This window comes from Ictidomys tridecemlineatus, unplaced genomic scaffold (genome assembly GCF_052094955.1).
Source record: "Ictidomys tridecemlineatus isolate mIctTri1 unplaced genomic scaffold, mIctTri1.hap1 Scaffold_584, whole genome shotgun sequence".
Lineage (NCBI taxonomy): Eukaryota > Metazoa > Chordata > Mammalia > Rodentia > Sciuridae > Ictidomys > Ictidomys tridecemlineatus.
In genome coordinates this window covers 205,638-232,337 of record NW_027523953.1, presented here as the reverse complement: position 1 = coordinate 232,337, position 26,700 = coordinate 205,638, and the positions used below count along the sequence as shown (strand labels likewise).

At 40.6% G+C, this 26,700-nt stretch overlaps 1 long non-coding RNA gene and 2 pseudogenes across 1 annotated transcript; 1 reads left to right on the top strand and 2 right to left on the bottom strand.

The window, feature by feature from the left end:
* Window positions 1–6,739: 6,739 nt before the first annotated feature.
* LOC144374125 (uncharacterized) lies at window positions 6,740–10,385 on the bottom strand. The gene is made up of 2 exons (XR_013433613.1): window positions 10,126–10,385; window positions 6,740–7,298 (listed from the first exon to the last, which is right to left on the bottom strand). It is a non-coding gene; the product is annotated as an uncharacterized LOC144374125 (long non-coding RNA).
* Window positions 10,386–12,488: 2,103 nt separating this feature from the next.
* Window positions 12,489–15,889, bottom strand: LOC144374124 (E3 ubiquitin-protein ligase SH3RF1-like; annotated as a pseudogene).
* A 7,714-nt stretch (window positions 15,890–23,603) lies between these two features.
* LOC144374122 (protein lin-54 homolog pseudogene) lies at window positions 23,604–26,618 on the top strand (annotated as a pseudogene).
* Window positions 26,619–26,700: the final 82 nt, after the last annotated feature.

The window sequence follows — 26,700 nt, the reverse complement described above, 5'->3', positions numbered from 1 at the left end:
TTTTTCATACTTAAATAAATTCTACTGCTTTCACACATATCTTCTGGGACATTCTTTGGATTTGTGTGAGAACAACCTGGAAATAAGTTGGTAGTGAATTGCTAGAGTCTGTTGCAATACTGGAGACCTCCCCAGGCAGGGAGCTCTAGCACAAAACTGAAACACACTGCTCAGTGGCAGTGGAGAAAATGGCCTGGCCTGTTCTGACCCTCAGAGCTGACAAGGGCAGGCATCCCCTGCTGTGATTCACAGTAAACACTGAAATAGGCTTTCTTGGCTAAAGAGGCCTGCAGTGTACACAGACTCATCCTACCAACAGAAGTGGTAGAGTTTCATCTCAAACTGATCTTATGACTGTGCTAGAAAGGAGGCCATGTCCCCCTGTGATGCAAATGCAGTGACTGTAGTCCTGTTCTGGAGGTGATTCTGAATTCCAGCTTGATTCCTCCCAACACAGCCTTCACAGAGCAAGATGCTTTTCTATATGATGAATTCATTCCTGTAGATCAATGGACTTCAGCATAATAAAATACAGTGAAATAACAATAAAACGATGAAGTAAATGACTACACATGCTGTCCATAAATTGCAGTTACACCACCAGGTTGGTGGTTCAGGTGATGTTCAGCTTACTGGCACTAAGCACTATTCTGCTCTGATTTGGGTATCAGTGGGGAGGATCTAGGGCTTCACAAAGTGTTTTCTGTAGTAATCCCAAGGGGCTGGAGCCACCATGGTCATTTTTGCAAGGGTTTTAAGTACCCAGTGTAGAAAAGTCAACACAGCAAAAGCTAGCAGAGATCTTTAGGTCCCTGCATTCTGGTGCAGAGCTCCCTCTTGAAACTTGTCTTAAATCTCAACATCACATGCAGATAAGGTAGCCACTCATTAGAGTTGTTATCTGTACCCAAGCAACAATGATAGAAGTACACAGCTAGAGTTTAAGAAGCTGAGTTCACCAGTTCTGCTGGTGAGCAGTCTGTGAAGATGCAGATAACTGCAGTCAAGCTGGCTCATTTTAAGTGTTAGCAGCTAATCAAAGAGGGGATGCCTAGGAAACCACAGTTTTGAGGTGAAACTTAATTTACTTCTGCTGCTGCCAGGTGGGGTCTGCACAAGCTGCAAGCATCTGAACTCAGGAAGTACTTACAGCTCCTAATGGCAGGCCCTGACCACCAGTGTTGCAGTATAACCCAGCAGCTCACCTTCCATTTTTATTTTGTTTATTATGAATTCAAAGAATGAAATTCTCAAACCAGGATGAGTGAGTGTAATAGTAGGATTCATTGAGTTACAGGAACACAACTCATGCCACACAAGAGAGGAATAGACAGCTGGGTTTCTCTGCCAAGTGTGCTAGTTTAGGAATTTATAGAGTCCTTGGTTCACTGCTATTGGTCCAAACTTACGCTAACCAGGGCTTGGAAAATTAATTATGAAATTGGTTAGTCCTGAATTTCATCCACATTTAGCTTTACTTTGCTCCCTGCTTTGGGAAGCAGAAGACTGAAGTCATTGATTGCACATGCTCAGTGGGTATCTGAAGCCATGGTACTGCTATAGAGTGTGCTTTTGTGGTAGGTGTGCCACTATGCATAATCCAGGCTTCAGCAGAGTGACAGAACAGCTTGCCCTAATCTACCTCAGCACTGGCCTGCCCTGCCTCAGGACATCCTTGGCTACATAGCAGTCTCCTCAGGGCCACAGGCCACATGAGCTCTATATCGGCATCTTGACAAGAACCAGTAGGATGGCTGATTTGGCTCAGCAGCCAGGAATCCACATCATCTACAAGTGTCAGCTTTGAAGGTTGCAACCAGGAAAGTCTGAATCTTTTCAACTACCATTAAGTGGCATATCATAGCTCTCAGTGTTATAGCTCTGAATGTCTGCTATGCTCTCCAGTGCTGCAATAAGGTCTAGCAGTTTACCTCTAATGTCTTTCCAGGTTTGCCTCACACATCCAAAGAATTAAATTAATGAGATAGGGAAGGCAAGAGTAAATGGAATAGAATTTAATTGGAGTGAAAATAAAAGCAGAACTCCTATAGAGACAAAAACAGACCCAATATCATGTTATCATCTAAGTGTCCTAGGTGAGGGGTTTATATAGCATGTGAGTCAACGCTGTTGGTTCAAACTTATGCTAATCAAGGTTTGGAAAAGTACTGATGCTATTGTAACAATGCTTGAGCCTCAATTTCCATTCATGTTCACCCCACTCCCATTTTCTCACTTTTGTCAAGCAGGAGGTTGAAGTCCTGGGATCATGGAGCCTGGAGGTTCTGGCTGCAGTGCTGTATAGAGCAGGTATCCACACTGGGCCCAGCAGGGCTGCCTCAGTTCAGTGGATCTATGTTCCCTAGTTTTCCTTGGTGCTGGCTCTGCTCACCTCGGGCCCATTGCAGCATGGTGGACTCCGGGTTGTAGCTCATGCTCACTGCCCATGCTGCAGCCCTGGGGGCAGCTATTCTGCAGATCTAGGATAAGGATTGACTTTAACAGTGGCTCTCCCCTGAGAGGCAGGACAGGGAGGAGGTTGGATGGGAGCAGGAGCAAAGCACTGTGAAAACACAGAAGTCCCAGTAGGCTGCTTCCCCATGAGGGTTCACAAAGGCCCTCAGTGTCCTTGGGTCCTCAGAATGGGCCTGAAGCCTCTAAGGTCTCACACTTGGCTCCCCCTGGCACTCAAACAACCTTGCCTCTACCAGCAATTGATGCCTGTGGTCTTCCACAGCTGGGACTTTCCTGGTCCCTGACAGGATCATGCTATTTGTTGATAAGCCTCAGACAGCCAGGTGGGGCCATGTATGGCTACCGTGTTCTGTGCTGTTGCAGGAAGGCTTCGTTCTCCCTACAGCTGGCCTTGGTCACACAGGCCTCAAGGTAGCTCTACCTTGGGCTCTTTACTCCACTGCCTCCCACAGACATTGGCCCCAGTGGCCAAGGCAAAATGAGGAGCCAGAGCGGAGTCTGTGTAGCACATTGCCTTGCAGGACTCAAGCCGACTCCTTTGTCCTGCCAACATTGACCTTACCTGCTTGGAACTGTGCATGAAGGTCAGCTTCCTCTTGTATGGAATGAATCCTGGTGTGCCTCCAGAAGGCTCTTCATCATGGGGGCCTCTGGAGGGCCCACCTTCACCTGCCACCCAGGCAGCTGCCCATTACCCTGCCAACAGGAAAGCACAGCACACCAGGGAACCTACAAGGCCTTTGTTTTCCAGTGGCCTTTGACTGTGCACTGAGGAGAGTATCCAGGTGTATGCCCACCATGCAGGCCAGATTGTAAAAAGTCCAGTCTTATTTCTTGTTTTAGGGTCTCATTGGCTGGTTCTTGAACATTCAGTATGAGGCCAAACCCATGTGGTCTGGACTCATTTTAGTCCTCTCTGCCATGGACAAATATAACAGAATGTTGGGTGTGTCCACAATTTTTTAAAAAATTAATTTTTAGATAGGTTTCCATGTGTGTTTTTATACCTGGCCTACAACGTGTAATAATCCTAGAACCTGAGGAACCATCCATATAATTGTTGTGAAGATCTTCATTTGTTAGCACCTTTTTCCATTATTTATATATAAAGAAAGTGTCTATTTTCTGCATTTTTCTCAGAATGTCATAGCTGACATCTTTCTCATGTTACTCCTTGACAAGTCAGTCTATCTTGTTAATTTCGTGGCTAATAATAACCATTAATGCTCCTCTTCACTGTCTGGATTTGCATGGTTCCTATTGGAGGTGATTGGAGCTAGAAGGACCTGATGCTTCCCACTCCACTTTCCAATTGAGATCTGAGGAAGTAGGTTCAGAGTGGCTACCTGTATTCAGGTGACTTCTAGAGAGTGTCTTTTGCTGAATACACAGGGCATGGATTGGACACCAACAGCATCCTTTCAAAGGTGTAGACACTCCCTTTCCTGTTGTGAAGGGATCAGAGAGCAGGCACAGAAGGCTCCAGGCACCTGGATAACCACTCTTCATTAATGTATCAGCAGCAGGCAAGCCTCTGCCAGGTGCTGGCACTTGAGGAATACTTCCTGAGAAGCTGTCAGCCAGGCATAATGTGCCTGGGACTCTGGAGAACAGAACAGTCAAAAGTCTCCAGTACACAGTGCACATGGATCTTAGAATATTTTCAGAAGGCATGTTCCCTTCATGGATCCAGGAAGGTCATGGCCCCTTCTTCTCACCCTGCTATGTCCTCCACAGCTGGCCTGGAACCTGTAAGGATTATAGGACCCAAGGAACTCTCTTCAGACTGCCAAATTCACATGGTTTCCATCTTTATATTCTGCCTACCTCAAGTGGGACCTTCATGGGACAGATGGTAATGTCCAGTTTAACAGACTCTTCTTGTTAGAGTCACAATATATAACATGTTTAGTGATAATTGTAACATTCCTGGTTACACAGTTTTGTGAGAGTGCAGAGTTTCATTGAGTAGGCGAGACCTTGAGAGGGGAAAAGAAGATGCTTTAAAACATTAACATCTGCAACAGTTCCTCCCAACTCTGTACCTCCTCACTGGCATGTAATTAATGGCTTTGGACCACATCCAGAATCATTGGCTATGGTCTAATTTATGGGAATTGAAATACTCTATCTCCAATCAACAAAATTACATTATATTCCACAGGGCAGTATTTATGTCCCACACAGAAAAGGGAATCAGAGCCTGGTGAGAGCGCAGCTGCTTGACGTGTACATGGAGTTTCTTACCACAGTAGGTCTGAGTGGAAGAAACTGTCCTTAGAGTCAGGTTCAGGCCTGTGGGGACTGATGCTAACTCAGCCACAGGGGACATATGACAGCCTGAAGCTCTCATTACCCCAGGATGTCTAGACTACCAAGGCAGTCTTAATGGTGGCTATTTATTTTGTACTTTCTCCTGTCTTATCAAACTGTGTTGTGAGTTTGCATTTCTTTATTAATTGTGACCTTAAGAGATAATAAGGAACTTGCTGTGGCCTTTATGCTTCCTGTGTTTTTGATTCTTTCTTTTCTCTTTTTCACATTCAGAGTGACAATGTCTATATCAGTCATAGAGGGACTTAAATCATCAACAAGTATTTTCTGAACATCTACCAGACACTGATGGACATATGCAGTAACAAACGAAGTCCTTGCTCTCATTTCTGGGGAGAGAGGCCTAAGCAAGCATGCAGGTAACAGGGTAGTGTCTTCTGCATTGCTTAGTACTGTGAAGCCAGGTTAAATGTGTCTTAGTCTATTTTGTGCTGCTGTAACAACATGTAAACAGATTGAAAAATTTATAATGAAAATTAGTTGGCTCACAGTTTGGGCCTGGGAAGGCCAAGGCTAAGGGAGAGAAAGAAGGGTGGAGCCTGCACAGACCAGTCAGCTCTTAACGATTTCTCCTCCTAGAACTGTTGCCCAGAATGAGGTTTCCAGCACATGAACTTGGAAGGAAATAGTCAGACCTAGGAAGGGGTCAGAGAGGGCATTGAGAGAGGAACTCAACACTTTCTAGGGATCCCTGATATGATGATAGATGGTAACAGCAGAAACCTGAAGAAAGGTGTAGGAGGACTGTGGGTCCTGCGGATTCAGTGCTGAAGGCAGGGAGTCTGTGGAGCACAATGCAAGAGACAGGTGTCCTGGGGGACACAGTGCTAGTGGCAGAGTGTTCTGTGGGACACAGTTGTAAAGGCAGGGGTTCTGGGGATCACAGGGCTAATCAAGGGACCCTCGGACCCTGTGCAGCTCCTGAGTGAGGTTGGCCATGAAGTACTAGAGGAGCAAGGAGAGCCAGGGTGAGAGGCAGGTGAGTCAGAGACAGTCCAGTATGAGTGTGAGGCAGAGAGGGCCAGATCATGCTGTGCTCCAGAGGTCTTGTGAGGACTGTGGCGTGGTGTGGAGACAGTTCCTGGGAGGCTCTGACTAGAGAGTGACATAACAGGTTTTAAAGGAATCACTTTGTTTGTTAAATGGAGCAGATAGTGGGAGGACCAGAGTGGGTGCTGGGACAGCTGGGGCCTTTGCAGCAGTCCTAAGAGAGGCACTGTGATGGTGGGAGCAGAGGCAGAGTGATTGTAGTGACAGTGGTCTCTGGTGTGCCTTGGCCTTTCCCACCATGGGGCATTCTTTCCCTTTACAATGGAGTGTCAAGGCACAGTGCTTGTTTGGCTGCTTACTCAGTACACCCTGTTGGCCTTACCTGACTATGGGATCATGAGGAGCCTTTGGAGGACCAGGCTAGGTTCCAGGGTGGCCAGCATGTAATCGGAGGGTGGAACTTTGAGCTAACCCCTGGATTTTCAGGAAGAGAGGGAGCCAGGGATTGACATTCACTTCTCTCAGTGAGTCCCCATCCACACCACACAATGGAACCTCCAGTTGTCCCTAAAAGCTACAGTTCTGAGAGCCTCCAGAGTGGTAGACACAAGGGGCTGTAGGACACCAAGGGAAACAGTGATGCCCCACCTCCATAAGTCCTGTTTTTATTATGTCATATCAGAGGAGACTATTCAAGGAGTGGAACTTGGGAGTTGCCATGTAACCCAACAAGTCCACACAATGAGATAATAATGTGTGTGTGAAGTCTACAACTACATTACCAAACCTTGGCTTTGAGACAAAACCAAGCTCACTATGGTTGCTGGCAGGTGGAGCCAAGACGTGCAGCAGCAGACCCCAGCAGCTCACCAACACTTTTTTTCTATTTGGGCTTATCATCTTGTGCATTTGATGAATGGAATCCACAAACCAGGATGAATCAATGTAACCATAGCATTTATTGAAGAACAGAAACCAGAAACTTGTCATAAAACAGAAGATGCTGGTGACAGAAACAGCAGATTTGACCTGTCAGGGAAGGATGTTTCAGGTTGTATATAGCTCTTGGGTTACTGTTATTGGTCCAAACTTATGCTAATGAGAGCTTGGAAAGGCAATAATGCTATTGGTCAGCTCTGGAGTCCTGACTTCCATTCAGATCTGCCAACTTCCATTTCTTCAGGGCAGGTCATAAGGGGAAGGTTTAGGTGCTGGAATGGGAATGCAGCACTGCAGGAAGCGGGCTGCTGCCACAGGCCTCAGTACTGGGGCCAGGTCTGGCTGACCAAGGGTGACAGGTGGACATGGCTTGACTGACCTGGGCTATGGTTAACAGTGCCTGAATGGCGGGTTCACATGGCTGTAGGTCCTGCTCACCACCTGGACCCCACTGGGGCCACCACTCCTTGCTCCACTGCTCTGTTGCCACTTTGCTTCATTACAGGGACCAGTAGGCTGGCTATGCAGCTGCAGGGAGCCACGTCAGTTGTCCACAAAGCCTAAAACCAGAAACAACCCAAATAAAAATGGAGAGAACAATGGAGAGGATGAGGGAGGTGGAATATTTAATATTCCAGTTGAAGAGGAAGACAGTTGTGATATGTGTCCCACAGGGTTCCTCCACAACTTGAGCTAAATAAAGACACCTGCATCAAAGAATAGGTGTGATCCCACTATTGGAAATGTCAATAACTGGTAAAATCATGCAGAGAGAAAGTAGGAAAGCTATTGGGATATGAGGGTGGGGGTTCTTGGAGTGACTGCAGAAGCTGTACGTCTTCTTTCGAAGGTGATGGAAGTATTTCAAATATGATATGGTGATGGGTATCCAGAGGCCAGGAGTATACTACAAACTGCTTTCTCATTTGTGTACTTTAGGATGATGAACTTTATCCCAGTAAAAAATTTCAAAAAAGGAAAACACCTTCAGAGTCATACCTCTCTGGTCTTCTCTCCCCAACAATTATTCAATCTTGCAGTTCCTGTCTTACTTGGGAACCTCCTGAGAATTCCATTTCCTTCCAATTTCTGTGCCACATATTCAGTAATTGCCTTCTTGCTGCATGGCCTCCCTCCATCTCTTGTTTTCCACCAAATAATCCAGCACCTTGCCACCAAATTTCCCCCCAAAGCTCTTAAACCCAGCAGGAACTCATGCCTCCAACCAAATAATACAGTGTGTAAGCAGTTTGCAAATGGCATGACATGGGCTAGATATCCGTTTATACAACATGGCTGGTTGGGATGCCACGCCTCCATTGCCATAAATGTGATACCCTGTTGCAATTGGTTTTTAAGTGAATTAGGCAGATACATCTGTGGAAGCCAAATGTTTGGTAGATACCTTGGTAGGAAACCTAATGATTTTACATAGCCTCTCCAGTGCCAGCAGGCCAGATACTGCTTTGAGGTTGACTTAGAGTCTTTTCTCTGCCTAAGGTTGCATGTTTGTCAAGATGAAGAGAAGCGTAACCAGTTTCTGTTTTGAAAAGAAGAGGCATATAAACATGCTGCTAGGTGAAAGTTTTTGCTTTTGCCAAAGTCCACATATCTGGATGAAACTGATGTCTCCATAAAGCAAGCATGAACCACTTGTCTACTTACTTGGGGCACTCTTCTGGGAAGCTGGGCCAGACATGTACACAGCCAGAATCACTGTGACTGAGAGTGAATGCTTTGCACTCTCTGATAGGCAAGTGGCTATCTGTACTCAGCCACAGTGACAAGCTGGATGTTCTGCTGTGATCTGCACATTCAGAAGAGCCCATTGTGAGGATTAAGATTTTTTTCATGACTTGGGAGCACCGTCACAGGGAGGGCAAGCAAAGTTCTTCCAAAGTGAAGTTCTAGAGATGAACTTTCTAAGTAATGAGACTGGAGGAAAAATTTAAAACTAAAGTTCATATTGTGCATATGCTTGTGGGTTGTAGCTTCCATTATGGATGTCCACAAATGTTAGGCCTTCTGTGCTGTGCAGGTGCTGGGAGTTATTTGGGTTTGAGTCATTTAGTTGGTTTTGGTTAATGAACAGGATGCTTTATTTTCCAGTGACCATTCTGATTTTTAGGAAGCAGAAAAAGGCTCAGCATCAGTGCTATAGTGAATATTACTGTAAACATGTCAAGGTTATTTGGAGGAGTATAGATTTGATCTGAGGAATACATTCCATAGTTGACTTTAAATGGAATGAAGTTGTGGAAATAATTCTGATGTTCTTGAGAGAAAGTAGACAGTGTCACAAAGCTCTGACTTGTATGGCTTCAAATTTTCCTGGACAGAGTAAATCTTTTACTGACAGCTCTTCTATTACATTTGTGTGAGAAGAAGGTTGTGGCCCAGAGAGAGGAGTCAGAAGCCAAGTTTCAGAGCATTGCTTTTGAGGGTCACTGGCAGGTTGTTTCCCACTGACTCACATGTTCTGAGAGTCCCTGTAGTAGGCCTGTGGAAACATGAAGTTGGCTTGACAGGATGAAGTGTTCCAAACCTGTGTGGGGTTTGAGGATCTTTAAGAGATCATAAGCTGTTCAGGCAGTCCATGCTTGAACATTTTGATTCGAGTTAAAGTCATGAAAGAGTTCACAAATCCCCAGTGTATGAATGTTTATCTAGAAATTGACATGAAAATGCTAGAACATTCTAGATGATATGAGCAGGTGTATAATCATAGATTTGTCTTCTTTTATGAGTTGTCAAAAGGGAATACAGATAAGAACAATTGCTAAGAAATGAGTCGTGCTTCACGTGCCTCAACTGGAGAGAATTCATCATATATGAGACCAATGATGCTCCCTTGCTTATTTTAAATTCTCTCTGTGTTCTTGAAATCATTATAAGCTCTTCATGTATGCTGTCTACTTATTTTTAAAAACAGCCTTATGAAGGTGGTATAATTATTATGGTGTCTTTTTAAGGGAAGGAAATAAAAAAATAGAAAGGTAAGAACTGGTAAGTAGTTAGGCCAGGATTATTTTTTAGAGGGTTCGTTTATAAAACATGCACTTAGCTGTCTTACTATCCTGACTTTAAAGAAATAAATGAATGTCAGTCTGAAATCATTCCAAGGACATGTTAGAAACAGCTTATCCAGAGTCTTGGAGTTGGTTGATTGGTATCTAAATCGGTTTATCAGATTTACCCTTAGAATATCCCTTTTGTGGAGAAGACAGTCTTGGTTTTATTTTGTGTTTAATGTATTTATAATGTCCTTTTGTTATGAAAATATCTTTTGAGCACCAGCCCATATCCAGTTGGACTATGTGCATCCTGCATCCGGGTTATATCAAGCAGAAGCTTGAATGATTACTAAGGCTCAATTCTCTAACTCACCCATCAGTTCTTATCCTGGTTCCTTCTTCTCTTTGGCAGTCACATTTGAGACTTCCAGAATGTATGGTTTTGATTAGATTTGAAGGCTAACAAAAAAAAGAAGGGAAAATGATTAATGAGAAGATAAAGCAGCACACGTGTGCAGAATGGGGAGCCCAATTACTATGCCCCAGATTAAAGGCAAAATGTGACACCCAGTGAAAGTGTTTATCTTTGTGCCTAAGCAGAAGCAGTGTGTAAATAAATATTGCATACCAGGGCAATTTTATATTTTCTTAACTGCATTATCATTTTGAGGCAAGTATTTTTTCCCTGTCCCTTAAAATGTTATTTATTTTTTAATGTGGAATATCAAATTTTAATTTTGAAACATTTCATTTAGTTCTCAAATTATTAAATAAAAGGAATGATGAATTATGATTTTAGTAACGAGCCCTTCTTACAAAATTCATCTCCTGTCTCAAAAAAACAATAGAAAATCCATATATGATATTAGCTAATGATCTATTTACAGATGAAATTTTATACAAATTTATAGTAGTAAACTATTAAAAGAAATACTTCAATCATATAGCTTAAAATATGAAGACAGGTGAAAATTAACTCAACGTGTAGTAGTCTTTATACATTTTAAAATTTGTATAAAATACAATAATTTCTTAAAATAAAGAATATTATGACATATTGGTGTCAACTTACACAGATGTAAGCTGGCATCAGCTTTTTTGCCTAACTTGTTAATTTCACCAAACTTCATATATTACATGGATATGCCAGTATTTTTTTTTTACTTGAACACACAGGAACATAATGTACAGTGTTTTATAAAACCAGTGGTTAACTTAGGAATGATTTCATTTTCAACCACATCCTATATTTTTTTTAGTTGTTGATATATTTTTGTTTTATTTTTCATATATGGTGCTGAGAAACAAACCCAAGGAAGGGCCTCATACATGCCAGTCAAGTTTGCTACCACTGAGCTGCAGCCCCAGCCCCACATTCTACATCTTTTTAAGATGATGAACCCTCTTGCTATTGGATGAAGTCTTTTCAGTCCATGTTTCTATTTCTAAGCATTAATTCTTATTTTTTTTTTAAACTTGTTGTTTCAGTACTTAGTTCCCATGGGAAAACTGTGGTAACTACCTCACTACCAGGCTTCTTTCCCTACTTTTGTTCTCAGGACTCTGAAAACCCATAACTATATGACACCATAATGAAATTGGTAGAAGAGGCCAATGACAAAGAATGGATATAAATATTAAAAGGTAGGCTAAGCTGGATCCTGCCACAATTGTAAGGTGTGGGCACACTGGCTCCCTCCAAGCCTTCCAGAGATTCCACAGAACAGCTCCTGGTTAAACTTTTCCTTTCCTTCTGTCTGCTGAGAACACAAAGAGCATTTTTATTCATGACTCCTCTGATGGCTGATGGACACCTTAGCCAGGGAGGGAGCGAGTGTGCTCAGCAGACCTTGGTCAGGAGTGGCTTTGGGGTAGAGAATGCTGGTTATTTTACATCTCTTGTATTGCTCAGTTCTGAATGCAAACTAACCTCAGCAGAAAACTGCAAATGAAATGTATACATCAAGCATGTTCATGTTACTGTGGGACATCCAGGTTGGTTGAGAAAGAGCCACAATGGATGAATGTAAATTTTTCACATTGTTTCTTTAGCATTTGACTTGAACACAAGTGCATCACTTAACCACCACATCTCACAAATGTTCTGGACATGCAGTTCGTGGGGTAAAATGGAAATTACATTTCATAGCCATTGTCTCCCTGACAGCAAGTATAAGATTAATGTTGCCTACTTTCCAACCAATGAATTGAGCTGCTTCTGTTATAAAATTAAATATTATTTCTGAATACATTTCTAGTCAATTCTTTTGCTTTTTTCTCATTACTTTATTGGTTTCATTATAGGAAAATTAAAAACCTATAAAGTTGAGGATCAAGTCTTTAGGTTAACTCATGATCAAACTAGAAAGAATGAATCATTAACATTTTTTTTCTTGAGTTTTTCCTCCCTACCATAGGCCCTTACTGATACTGAGTTGTATGTTTAGTTTCCCAAAGAGGAAAACCCAAGTTAGAGTACCAACATTTCTATCTTAAGGAAGCAAAATGTAATGATGGGGAACAGGGGTGAGGGAAGGAAGATGCATTCTACAGCACAATGAATCTCTTGGCTTAAGTAGGAGATAATACAGCTTCTCCTTGGCTCTTATTTCATAAATTAATTTCTTAAAATCATAATCCAAAGAGTTTATCTATTACAAGAAAATTTCAGTTTTAAAGAAGCAAATACATTAGCTGAGCCTTGTAAACAAGTGTCCATTTTAGTTATACATTGTAAAGACAAAACAAAATAAACAAATACAAAAATGGTTACTTAGCAAAGGTACACCTTACAATCCCAACTGAGTGGTGAAACCCAGACACCTGCTTCACTCTGATGGCTGGTTTGGTTGTGCTAAGACTCAGGAGCCACACAACAACTCTCTGCACAGCTCCTGACCTTCTGGAAGTCCACACATGTGCTCTTTCCATCAGACTGCTTTGTGATCTTCATTTTTGTGATGTGATTTCAAGTCTTCCCAGTGTTTATTTCCTCTGATATTTTCCACAAAGCCTCCTGGGAAAAGCCCAGTTCTCCCATAGTGTTGTAATGTGCCTTTGGACCAACCATCCTCTCACATTTTATGAACAAACATAATATCTCCTTTAAGTCCCCAAATTCTGCCTCACTCAGTGGAGGATAGGAAACCTCCACCTAGTGCCTTTCACAAACAATAGGTTAGATTCATTCATGACAGGACCCAGTGAGGAACATGCCAGACCAGGAGGTAGAGCAATAGGACTGCAAAGTCCAGGGAGCTTGTCTTCAGATGGAAAGCTTCTTGGTTCAAGGCTGTTCCTGCTGGTGCCACAGTGACTGGGCCATTCCCATCCATGGGGCAGTAGTCGGCCCTGCCATGGCCTCCCTCCAAATGGTAACTCAGGACCCATGGCTCCCTGTAGGGATGACTCATCACCATTTATCCCTGATTCCAGCTCCACTTCAACTTCAGCAATGCTGGAGGTGCTACTCAGGGCTTCAATTTTGTGGCAGAACCAGAAGGCAACTTCAGTAACCCCTTTTTTCTATTTTACTGTCCTTGTCAAGTTTCCTTGCTGAACTGCTTCCACGAGATGATGAAGAATCGTGGAGTTGTGGGAGGCCCAGGGAGAATGGTCACTGTCTGGCCACTGGGCTTGGTTTCATGAGAGGCAGCGATGATACTTGGGGAGGTCTATGAAGTGACTGAAACACAGGCCAGTGAGGTACCGGCTTAACTGAAACTGACAGCAGCAGCATGGGCAGCAGAACCTGCCACTGGTGGCAGAGGCTGTGGGGAGGCCAGCAAATGACGGGGCAGGCCCATAAATGCAGGTAGCATTCTACACCTGGATGGGCATCAGTGCTGCTGTGGGGTATTCTTGATTATGTGCTGCAACTGCCCTCACTTCATTGGAGGCATGGTTGACTGTAATCTGCCCAGGCATATGCAACAGAACCTTAGTTTGACCACTTATTTGGTTGTGAGCTGCTGACACTACAGCTGGAGAGACAACCATGGGTGTCCCAGCCACACCATTTCTATGGAGCTTCTGGGAAGGCCCTCCTGCAGTGGAGGGCCTGACCTTTGTCATCCCCTAACTTTTCTGACCCACAGTAGACACAGGAACTTTAGCTTGGGTAGCATTTATCACTTCCCTTCTGACAGATGCCACATAATTGCCCCAATCTCAGTGGTATGCATTGACATCCCTTTGAACCAGCCATCTGGCAATGCTCAAACACTAAAATCATCTCCCCTATTCCCAGTTCTAGCTCATCGTCTTTCTGGGAGTCTATGGGTGGATAGCCACATACACACTGGGGTGAGTCTGAGTCTGAAAATGTGCAATCTGTACAGTGGATCCTTCCATGGGTCTGGGTCCCATTTCAGCAGCAGGAACACCAACAGTAGTGTGGAGGTGAGGACAATGACAGCCAGGAGATGTGGTGGTAGAGGGGAGGATTCATAGTTCCAAGGGCAGCTGGAGTGGGGACATCTAACAGGAAAACGAATGAGGAGCCAGTTATCACTAAGCTGCTTAGGAATGAGGTCACAGTTAACTCAGTGGTATTCATATGAATTTGAGAAGGGACACTGCAGGAATTCCAGACAGTTTGCTGATTCTCAGCAGCTGTGGGGTTGCTGGAGCTGATGAGGACAGGAGGGCTAATCTCCATGGAGTGGCAGTTCTGGGATGTATGGGAAGACTTCTTTGCCATGGTGAGGGAAGTGAAAAAGTGCTACTTTTTGGTGTTGTTCTTGGTGTCAGAGAGCTTTGGGGCAGTGCTGCTCTGGACTATTGCTGAGGGACATTCTCCAGCATCAACTTCTGGCAGGGGATGCTTATCTCATTCCATCAGCTGTTTAGCAGCTGAGTTAAACTCAAATGTGGGAAATCATAAATATGCCTACTTTCTCTGCCAACATTCCTTCAGCCCAGTTTTCATCCACTCTGGGTATCACAGTCAGAAAAATATCCTTCGCAAACAGAAGGCAGCCTTTGTCCGCTTCTTTGTCTTGTACTTCAAAGTCATGAAGTTCTTTGCCCTGAGGTGGGGGTTTAGGTAATGGTTGAATAATCTGCTAAAAGTTGGTGGGGCCAGGCTAGGGATGTGGCTCAAGTGGTTGCGCGCTCACCTGGCATGCGTGCGGCCCGGGTTCGATCCTCAGCACCACATACAAAACAAAGATGTTGTGTCCGCCAATAACTAAAAAATAAATATTAAAATTCTCTCTCTCTCTCTCTCTCTCTCTCTCTCTCTCTCTCTCTCTCCCCCCACTCTTCCTCTCCCTCTCTCTTTAAAAAAAAAGTTGGTGAGGGAAGAGCCATGGGTCTCACTGACTTGCCCAAGTTACCAGTTTTCATCAACTTGTCCCAAAACGATGATGTCATTTTGGTGAATTTAAAGTCACCAGGTTCCTTTCCCTCATAGTTATATAATGCTTTGGTAACTGAGGTGTACCTCTCACTGGGGGACTCCAGGCTTACACCCAAGGCTGCTGTCCATACTGGGAACTCTGTAGATCATTTGTGCTACAATTAGCTATAGTGCTGCCCTGAGCCGTGAATGCATTTGTGCAGTTGGTCCCACTGCCCCCACTAGGGCTCAGTTTCCAAGGCCTCTGTCCAAGGCCTCTGCTCAATGCTCTCCAGAAGCCTATCCATCAGAATGTCACTGGGAATCTCCTCAACACCAGAGCCAACAAGGGTCCTCCACTCAGAACAACTGAGGGAACCTAGAATCCCCAGCAAACATCACTTGCAAAACCTGTGCTGGCAAGACAAGACTTTTGCAGAAGCATCTAGGTATTCTAGACACACAGGACGCTCCAGGAAGGCAGATTCATCCATCTTGATCTACTGTGCTGAGAAAGAGTCTTCAGAAATGTCCATAGTTGTGTGTAGCTCATAAAATGATTGGTGTAACATGCATTTCAGACTTTGCTCTTGTGCCTTGAGTGCTGCTCTTTGTTTTTAGTCCCTTGTGAAGCCCAGTCTTACCCACTGTTAGCTGTGTCTCTGATGCCATGATGCCCCCAAGACTTTTCCATGCTGCCACACTTCATGCACACACACAGTATGCCACTGCCTCCCACTTGCCCAGCCTTAAATATTATTTTTTAAATCAACAGAATGGGGCTGGGGATGTGGCTCAAGCGGTAGTGCGCTCGCCTGGCATGCATTCGGCCTGAGTTCGATCCTCAGCACCACATACAAACAAAGATGTTGTGTCCACTGAAAACTAAAAAATAAATATTAAAAATTTCTCTCTCTCTCTCTCTCAAAAAAAAAATCAACAGAATGCTTGGTAGGTTTGAAACCAATTTGTAAGTTTGGAAAATCCAACTTTCAAGCCTGGCTTGATTATTTTGTGACTTTAGAAAAGTGACCTAACTTTTTTGTTTTCTTATTCTCTGGTGGCAGAAAGAGTCCCTGTTGTAGAGAACAACAGGGACTACAGACAAAGGTCCAGTACAGTGTGGCATGTCAGGATATACACTCCAGACATGGCATGCTCTTAAACAAGAGCAGTAATGACAGTGTCTTGTGGTGATGGGCAGCTGACAGTGCAGAAATAGCAAGCACCCCCATCACTCTTTCTGTGACAGCAGCTGGAAGACACCAAGGTAGATGGGGCCTGGATGCTTGACACTGGTGACATATTTATGGCTCTCCCACTTTCCTTGCAGAATGTCTCCCAGGACTTGCCCATCTGTACCTTTTTGCTAGAGCAGTTCCTCCTGGTGCAGAACCTGCAGGAGATGCTGGCTAACATGGTGGAGAAGCTGGAAGGGGCAAGTACACTTTAGACTTGAGTATTTTAGTGTTCTCAGCTGCTATGGGATGGTGGCTCTTACAGGTATTGGAAATAATGTTTGTGGAGATAAGTCAATGACTTTCACTGACTCCCTTGGGGTTGACCTTCTGCTTTATGTAGCACCCCATTATATCTTGAACTTGAAAATATAAATCCAAGTGCAATGTTATCTGTGTGGCTGCTTGTTGTGCTCATGTTTAACAGCCTTTTTTGGGCATCTGTGTATCTCCCTGCATCTTCAGAGCTCTGACTGTTCCTGTTTGGACTAGTTGTTTTGTGCATGGCTCTTTGTTGTATACCATTATTTATTGTCAAATACTGTTAACTGTGTAGCTATGTTCTAAGCTGTTGTTTGAGGAAAAAAATTTCATGGCATTGTTACATACTTTAGGTATTGAAATCACAGTGATATGCTTTTAGTGAATTGTAATTTGCAAATAGCTAATCATTTTCTTTTGAAAATTAAGACTCTTATTTCTGTCTTCAAATGCAGATATTTTCCTTCAAAAATCTATCTGGTTATTTTAATTACTTTCCATGTGACAAACTCTTACTGACTGGGTAGTACCCATTGGTAACAAATTCATAGTTCAGAGTTAAGGAGAAGTGTAAATGGTCACATTTTTGGGTCTTCTCTGTAATTTTTAAGGGCATTCTAAGTGCTGCACTGTTGTGTAGTTTAATAAACTAGAGTATTTCCAGGAGTAGAACCAAAATTTTTCTTTTGTCATTAGTGATCTCTGTATTGCTATCATTGTTGTATTATTATTATAGTTGAGATCAGAATAGAAATTAATAATACATGGTTCCAAAAAAATGAATGATTAATTGGGATGTAACATATAGTTTTACACATGTACAAATCTTATAGCTCTGCATTTTAAAATATATTAGCATCACAGCTTAGGACTTTTAATTAGGCTGTGAATGAATTCTAAATTAAATTTTAACATGCATAATTTGATGAAAACTTAATATAGGAAAGAGATGCATTTTATGGAGCTGGATCTTTCTTTCAGATGCTAGAATTTCTTAGGAAGAAAACACTGTCAGATAGCTCAAGGGAAAAATGTATGAGTTTTTAGGGGTAAGAAAGATTCTTATTTAAACAGTTTTGATGGTACCCAGTAGATATTCAAAATATTTTACAATTGCTTTGGCATAAATACCAGTGAATCAGAGTGGCTGGCAGCCAGAGTGCTGGAGGTTGGGTGGTCTGAGTGATTTGTGTGGGGTTCTTGGAGGACCCTTGGGGAGGTCCAGAGATGTACACCAAGAAGGATAGTTATTTTACACTGTAACAATCATGAGAGCTTTTACCGGTTATATTTGATTGATGGATGCTGCTGGAACTTACAAGAATCATCTTTCAGATTCCCTAGATGCCAATATAATCTCTCCTTAAGTCTTCTTATGTCTCCTTCAAACTCCTTATGGTACTTTGATGGTGGGAATCCTTTTATCAAGCAAATTGACATTTCTCAGTTAACAAATTATTCACAGTACCTTCTCTGGATTGAAGATCCCCCGTTTCCTAGGGTAACGTGTCAAAAAGGAAACACTAATCTTTTTTTGGGAAGCAGAATACCAGGGATTGAACTCAAGGGCACTCAACCACTGAGCCACATCCCCAGCCCTAGTTTGTATTTTATTTAGAGACACGGTCTCACTGAGTTGCTTAGCATCTCGCTTTTTGGTGAAGCTGGCTTTGAATCACAATATTTCTGTCTTAGCTCCTGAGCTGCTGGGATTAGATGCATGCACCACCACACTCAGCTTACCATTTTCTAAATATAGGGTGCTACTGATTTCCTACAAGACAATGTTTGCATTTTATAAAGCAAAATTTTAAGTATTAGAATTTTGGTAGGAAATGAAATTACAAGTTGTAGAAAAGTGCACAAACAGTTGTTTCTGAACTCTGGAAATGTTCAAGAATTGCATGGGGTACTGCATCTGTCATCATCATCTCTGGTGATCTGGAGAATGATTATATGAATAATGTAAAACTTTCTTAAATTTAAATAAGTGGAAAGACCAGGTGCCCATGTCACAGAGTGGAAAATCTCAAATGTAATTGCCCCAGACTTCAATTTTTAGCTGGGTGTGGTTCAGTATCTTATTACTATTTGTTATGCTATCAAAGTTTCTTTTCCATTTCAAAATTCTATAATCCTTCAAAGGGAAATGATTTTTAAGAATTCTCACTTTTTTGCCTCTAGTTAATAACGGGTAAAGGAGAGTGGGAATAAGTGGAACAACATTTGATGTCTGTTCTGTCTGTCCATTTAATGATGAGAATAACTCTATTAGTGAATATTATTATTAGCATTACTAAAGTGTGAATGAGCTGCATGTTCAGATGAGGAAAAGGCTCAAGAATTTGATTTGAAAGTAGGTAGATTGATACAGGTGCAGTAGATGCAAAGAAGCTACTCTCATTTAGTGGCTTTTACATCCAAACAGAAACAGCTCTGGAAAGTAAAGAGGAATCTGCAGCCTGATTTTTGTGTATTTTACTTGATGGCTAACTGCTTCCATTGGGGTATGGAACTAAAGACAATTGTCTGAGTCCCAGAACTGTTGCTTTTTAGTGGTATGCCTTGACCAGTAATCTCTCTGAAACTTAGTATGATTTGTGTTGCTATAATTGAATATCACCCTTAGTAAGTTATAGAAAAAAGACATTTATTTAGCTCTTGGTTCTGGAAGTTCAAGAGCACGCTTCTGGCATCTGCTGAGTCCTACTGGGTCATAAGGTGGTAGAAGATAGCACATGTTGTGGTTTCAGAGGGAATAGCCAAAGTAGCCTTAGTGTGCTGGTGGGGCAACTGCTTCCCCTCACCCCTACATGGGGGTGGTCCTGGAAGAAGTAAGCAGGGTTGTGGTGTGCATTGTTGGAAGACATGGAAATACACCCTAGTCCTTATGGCTGTCTGTAGGAGTTGGTGATATTTACAGCTATTGGGTTTTTTGTTGATGTTTTGTTTTTGTGGAGAAGTTATCAGTCTGTGAGGAGCAAGTGTTGCATGAGAAGAGAAAAAAAGCTTGCTCTAAAACTTTCTGGATTAAATGAAGAAAAATGTGAACTACTTGAAAAAGTTATCCTTGTTCAAAAAGAGTATGAAGGCTTAGTCACCTTTAAAGGATGACATTTTGGTGAAGGAGTCAATAGAAGCAGAAAATTTGGAGGCAATTTATGAAAACTTGGATAGGTTGGTATTTAAACTTGAGGATGAAATAGTCTTTATAGAAAAAGAGCTAAGAGAAAACTAAACATTCTAAACTGGATGAATTGATGGTGGTTATATCAAAAAGGATTAAGTTCCTAGAAGATAAATCAAAATCACTCAGATCACAAATACCTGATAATAAAACAACCTTGAGACTATTCCAAATGAATGAAGGAGGATTTAAGGAAGCAATAAAAGGGGTTTTGAATGAAAATTCCCAACTTCAAGAAAGTCAGAAACAGCTTTTACAAGAAGTTGAAGTATGGAAAGAAAAAGTAAATGTCCTTAATAACAGAAAATGACATTTGAACACTCTAAAGTACATGCAGAATAAGTTCTAAGAGATAAAGAAAATCACATTAAGTCTCTGAACACTTGCTGCTGCTGAAAGATTGGGCTTCTGTGGTTGGGGAAGACCTAACAGATGATGGTAACTTAGATTTGGAAATGAAGAGTGTTGGATGATCACTTAGAGGATCAGCCAAAAGGAGATTTGAAGGGATGGTTTTATGCGCCTAAGTTAAAGACCTCTTTTAAAACCTTAGAAGGAGAAGAAAATCAGGGCTGGGGATATGGCTCGAGTGGTAACACACTTGCCTGGCATGCGTGGAGCACTGGGTTCGATCCTCAGCACCACATAAAATAAAATAAAGACGTTGTGTCCACCGAAAACTGAAAAATAATTATTTAAAGACTCTCTCTCTAAAAAATGAAATTTTTACTTTATTTTCTTATTTAATTGAAACAAAGGAAGACCTTATAGAGAATATTAAAAATTTTAAGCCAAAACAAGTATCTTTGCAGTCAAAAAATACACCATTTAAAAGTGAGAATCAGAATCTGCAGCAGCAACTTAAAGTAATGATTGAACTATATCAAGAAAATGTAATGAAACTCCAAAGGTAATAAATAGTAGAGGGAAATTACCAGGTAGAGAGAGAGGAGCAGCTTTCAAAAATGGAGGAAAACATCAGCCATGCAACTGAACAGCTGGAGAACTACAGAAAGCAAGTCCAAGATCCTGAAGAAGAATTGGAGAGAACCATTCATTCTAACCGGGGGCTGATTATGTACTATGAGAAAAAAGCATATGATAATGAGTTGGCAGCTCAGAGTGCTGAAAGAAACCTCAATGATTTAAGGAAACAAAATGCCCAAAACAGACAAAACTTAACTTAAAATGAATATAAATTTAAGCTTGTAGAAAAACATCCTTCTGCACTTGATGATTCAAATACAGCTTTTGGCAGAGAGAATTCCCCAAATGGTGCCTCACCATTGGGTTGATCTTCATCTGAAGTGAGAGATCCTCTTTTGGAAAAGAAATGTCCACTCAGACTCTTACCTTTGCTTACAAGGGCAGGAGGAAGAGCCTGAAGAGGCCCAGAGGATTCTCTGGGCCCTCAGATTATCAATGAAAGAAGAGAATCAGGCTATGATGGGATAAGTGATTCTCAGAGAGCAAATTATAACATTGGGCCCCTGTCAACTCCATGGGAACAGAAACCTAAGATGATGATGTCTCCACCAGGCCAACCATATTCTGAACCACATCTTCCTGTACTAAGGCAAGATGAATGTTATTCTAATTATGGTTGACCACCTTGGAGCAGCAGAACGCAGAAGTTCTACTATGTCTCCATTGGATAAAATGGATGGTCCTATGTCTTCAGAAATGGGATCCAGTAGAAATGATACCAAAGTTGATCTTGGTGATTCCAATGTGCCTGATTCATCTGTCCCTGCTGAAAATGAAGCAACTGGCTCTGGCTTTTCTTTCTAACCTTTCCCTCCAATCAGAGGTCCATTGTTTCCAGTGGATCCAAGGAGTCAGTTGATGAGAAGAGGACCTTTTTTTCCTCCACCTCCTCGAAGAAACATGTATGGAGCCCACCACCTGCTCCATTCCCAATGGGATTGTTGTGTTTTGCTCATTATCTCCTCCCAAGAGCTGAATTTCCCCCCTCCCTCCCCCGCATTCTGAAAGTAGAAATGAGTTTCCTTCAGGGTTGTTTCCATCTTCAAATGAGCCTGCTACTGAACATCCAGAAGCACAACAAAATCCTGACAATATTTTGTATCTGCCTTCAAATGTAATCTATCTCTCATTTTTAGTTTAACTAACTGCTTTTACTCAAGTGATTATACTTCTGCTCCAATTGAAACTTAATGGAATTATAATTCTTAGAATAACATTTTGTAAATAAATATGGTTTAAATATGAATCCAATGAGTCAATTATTTCCATTTTATTTTATTCTAGATAGTGTAACTTAAGTTGATTAATTTACTATTACATAAGCAACAATGGGAATATTATATACATAATCTTGCAATCAGTGATATTTTAAAATCTAAACAAAGCTTGTGCCTTGATACAATTAAGTGTACTTATTATGACTGTAGCAAATATGAACATAACTTTATGCTTAGTGAAAGATTTTAATTGATTTAAAGTCTTATTTGCCATTGATGATAATAATTAAAATCATGTAGTTTTTCCATAAAATAAAAATAACTAGAGCATATTAAGAGTAAACAATAAAACATGACTATGTCATGTAAGTAGGAAATTTAAAATATAAAAAAATTTCAGTTCTCAGAAAACTTTATAAAATTGTAATCTACAATTTAAGTTCATTCAGCCCCCTTTGTCGCTTATATCCTTTATTTTATGCCCATTTTCATAAAATTATGAATTGTATTCTGCTCTGAGCTAGGTACCCCTTTTTTTGTATTGACAAGCATGTCTTCAGGGTATGATGTGCTCCTTTAATGAAGACTTGTGTGGTAGAATGGGGCATTCCATGGTTTAAAATTATATTCCAATGAGTGTAAAATTATGCAAAATCACAGGTTGTATATGCAGGAAGTTATGTGTCTTTAAATAAGTAGGCTTGCCCCTAGTGGCAAAGCAGAGTAATAAATGAGAAATCTAAGAAGATACATTTTTTGATCAATAGGCAATAGCCAGATAAACCCAGAATGAGTATCAGTGGAAATATGAAGAAAGAAATAAGGATGAAAAGGAGGAAAATGTGTAATATGCATTTGCCAAAGTGCATTAAATGGATTTTCAGATTCCCACATAGGGGCCTGGAAGGGTGTACAGTGAGAACAGTTATTGACAATGGCATGAGCTTGTTGAGAAGAAATGGAAAACATCATCACTAGTAATTGAGCATTTTGATGAAAAAAATCCATGAAATTTTACAGCATCTGAAAATAAAAGATAAAGTGATCTCACAGCTCTGTGTGGGTGTTATTCTCTATCAAAAATCCAGGAATCTTAGTGTGGCTGTACATATGAGCAAGGAAGTTGGGGGGCATATGATGCTCTGAAAGAGTTTGAAGAGTTAAAAAGAAGAGACAGTAAATTGGATTCCAAATGAGGAGATAACACAGCTACAGAAATATGAGGAACAGGTTTACCTGTATATTAAGAATCTACAACAATGTTTACAGCAGTAGAAAATAATCTCAATGCCAGGATAATGGCAATTAATTCAGCTTCCTCTGAAGAGATTTGATGCAGGATCCTGTTGTTTCTTTAACAATTGGAAAGAAAAAGTAGAAAGTAGTTGGGCTTCAGTTGTAATTTCTAATTTCTTTGAGAAACCATATTGCTGAAACTTAATTCCAATTATTCTATATTTAATTTACTTATTTTAATAATAAAATAAGAATATCAGAACAATGTGATTAGCAGTATTAGTTATCTCTTCTCTGTTGAAAAATTTTAGAAACAATGGATTTTTATTACATTTTAGACATTTTTTTAGAAATAAAGATTTTATTGTCTGGCCATCTAAAAAATCTTGTGAGTTAGAATTTTAAAGACTTCTATATTTTTATTTAATTAATTGATTTGAATTGAATTGTTTGGCTCCATCTACTGACTTAAATTTTAATTGATGAGTGCCAATTTGTTTAAATGCCAGTTTGATACCAAGCACACTATATATAGACAGGAAAGGCCTATATAATTGGAAATGCTAGGTATAAAATCTAGTAGCCATGACGGATACTGAAGTCAAAGGTGATCCTAGAGGTGGTGCCAGATGAGATGCTAACATCAACCTGTGGTCCAGTATTCATGAAGCTGATCTTTGCAAAAGCAATTAATAGTAAAGCAGCTACATATCAGACAATATGATTCATTGCAGGTAGAGTTCTTTCACAGTCTACCCCTAGAACTCTATCAAAGACTATAACAATATCTGAAAGTGGTGTTATTGCATCAACTTTCAGTTTTACAATGCAGATGCCAAATAAAATAGCCATCTTACCTTTGAAGTCACCAAATAGAGCAATGAAATCAGCTGTGCAGGGCATCACTGTTGGAGGAGTGAGCATATCACGATTTAAGACAGATATTCCTCTGGAAACTGCTCCCAATTCCTCTAGAAATGCTGGCAACTGTTCAGCAGATTCAAGTGCCTGGAAGGAAGTTTCATTATGTCTGATTTGTTACTGCCACAACAGCCAGTATCTTAACTCAATCAGTTAGTCAGAATCCAAGTACAAGCATTAAGCCTCTTTAGGAAGCAAAGCCAGTGGTTGTTAATACAACCCCAGTGCACATGTCAGTTCTGTTTGTCCAAGCTCAGGCTTTCCAACAAGTTGTCCCAAAATCAATCAATCCAGCTTCATAAATAGTAACTAACAGCCAACCACAGCATTGATGCCTTTCACCCCACTGACACAGATCCAGCCCAATTTCTCTAACCTGCCTCCAGGTACTATCCTGGCACCAGCTCCAGGAACAGGGATTGTGGGTTATGCAGTGCTTCCAGCTCAGTACATTACTCAGCTATAGCAGTCTTCATATGTGTGTATAGCAGTCAGCTCTAATTTTACTGGAACACCTGGTATCCAGACTCAGGAAAGTCTTCCATTCAATGGTATAATCCCATCAGTATCTGCCAGTCAGACAAGAATGCCCTGTAATTGTAGAAAATCACTGTTTGAAATTATACTGTGATTGCTTCGTAAATGGCAAATTTTATAACAGTTGCAGTTCTACTAATTGTTATAACAATTTGGAACATGAAAATAAAAGGCAAAAAGTATAAAGGAATGCCTTGACAGAAATACAGATTTTAAGCCTAGGATAGGGAAAGGAAAGGGGGAGAAGCATATCGATGTCATAGCAAGGGATGTAATTGTAAATGTCAGGATGTCTTAAAAACTCCTGAGTGCTATGAGGAAAAAAATAATGTGTTCCTCAATATGTAAATGTGTTGACTGTAAGAATTTTGAAGAAAGCCCAGAAAGAAAGACATGGATGCATTTGTCAAATAAAGCTGAAATAAGAGTGCAGCAACAAACTTCATGAAGACTAAATTATCTTCTCAGATTTGCTTACTAGGCCAACACTGGCTTTTGAATAGTGGAGGAGGAAAATTGCCACTTAGTAGGTTTATAACTAAGAAAGTAGTAGTTGGATTCACACCCAGGCAGAGCAGGCAGACAAGAAGAGAAAATCAAAGGCAGCAGCAGAGTGGATGATTCTTGAGGAATTGGGACGCTGTTTGATGTGCATCATCAACTCTGCAGGAAAAGCAAAAAGTTACCCTGCATCCATGAATTACTAACTCTTTCACAAGACTGATGAATGGACCTGTACAGAAATGTTAAACTATCTTTCAGAAAGTCAAGCATCCTTAACAATTACTGTATTTTAATTTATTTCTTTTTTAAAAAATATGAAATTATAATATTGAAAGAGAAGAAATGAGAACATTTTATATCTTAATTCTATGCCTCATCTAAATTGGATTTTCTTTTTAAATTTTTTTCTTTATTATATGGATTCTTAATTTCCTCAAGTGGTTAAGAATCAGATGTCCTATTCTTCTGATTCTATTGGCAAAGAACATTTATATATTACTATAATATAATTTATAAAGTATGGTATTGTGTGACTTCGTTCAGTTGAAACAGCCAAAGAAGCATTGGTATTGCCCAATCATTCTTTGGTTCTAGATTTAGAATAAACACAGATAGAATGTCTAGATAAACAAATTATGGAACATATTTGAATCAAATGACATCTTGTGTTTAGAAAACCAATATCTTTTTAGGAAAAATTAGCTTTATTTAGGGTGAATTATGGAATATGCTATTTTTACTTTGGAAAATAACCAGGGGAAGAAATCCCCAGGCAAATTTTTTAAATTAAGAAGTTATATTTTCAAAAACACCCAAAATATTAAGGTACAGTAAGTGATTTTCAGAGGAGGGGAAGTTTTTCTTTAATGAGGAATGGCTAAAATGCTTAGAGGTCTCTTCATTGTCCTTCAGAGGTGGTATGTGTTTGAAACAATAAATTGTTGAAGTGATTACTGGGTATTGTTAAAATGAGGTGTGTGTGAATTTAATTAAACATTATGTAGGGGGTAACAGAGATCTTCACATAAGTATCAAGTATAAAATTTGGCTTGGATGGAGAAATAAGGAATATAGAAGCTGTAACAGATGAGTTTAGGGAAAGATTTTTCATCAATACATTTCTCTTTGTAGGCTTGGACTAAAAAGCTTCAAACCAATACATGATTCTTACTTTTTAACTCAAATGGACTGCCTAACAAAGCACTCAAAATTGTAGTGGGATTTGTTTTTATGAGGGATATTTAATATGCTATTATTTTTAGCTAGTGATTTGGTAAGGTGAAAGTATCTGTGTTTTTATATAATTGCTAAAATAACCTAAATCCTTTTCAGTAATTTAAAAACTGAATTTAAGAGCCTTTTTAAAATTAGGACTCCAGATTTTATGACAAGAAAAAACGATGTTGGTATTCAGGCATTCTGTTAGGTACTTTAATCCTCAATAATTATTATTAGTCTATGATCATTACTTTCCTACAAGGACTCCATAGTTGTATGTATTAAGTATATATATATATAT